The sequence below is a fragment of the Cystoisospora suis genome (assembly GCF_002600585.1).
Source record: "Cystoisospora suis strain Wien I chromosome Unknown contig_4745, whole genome shotgun sequence".
Taxonomy (NCBI): Eukaryota; Apicomplexa; class Conoidasida; order Eucoccidiorida; family Sarcocystidae; genus Cystoisospora; species Cystoisospora suis.
Window position 1 is genome coordinate 1 of NW_027157537.1, and position 438 is coordinate 438.

Below are 438 nucleotides of genomic sequence, written 5' to 3' on the forward strand. Positions count from 1 at the left end.
GTCAATTAGACGTTACTTTAGAGGTATCAAGCGGCAGCAGCGCAGGTCCCAGCGCAACCACCGACCACTTTAGATTTTACCACCCACTTTTCGAAGGGGGTAGGGGTGTCAGAGCACTGCGCGCTCTGACGCGGCCTACCGCAGCAAACAACTTAGAGCAATACAACACGTGCAGAGTAGCAGGGTATTTTGCAATAAATTATTTTCACATGTTAGAAATATTTTTCTCAGAAGTAAACACCTAGCATACTGATTAAATAAATTAGTAACACACATCACACAGTAGCATAATAGTATCTAAGGGTAGCAACAGTGAGCCCACACCTTAGGTAGATAGGTAGCACGAATCAAAACTAAGCACAATAGTAATTTCACGAACACAACACTACACCAGTACGAAAGTAATAGGTAACACGCATAATATTAGAGCAATAACAC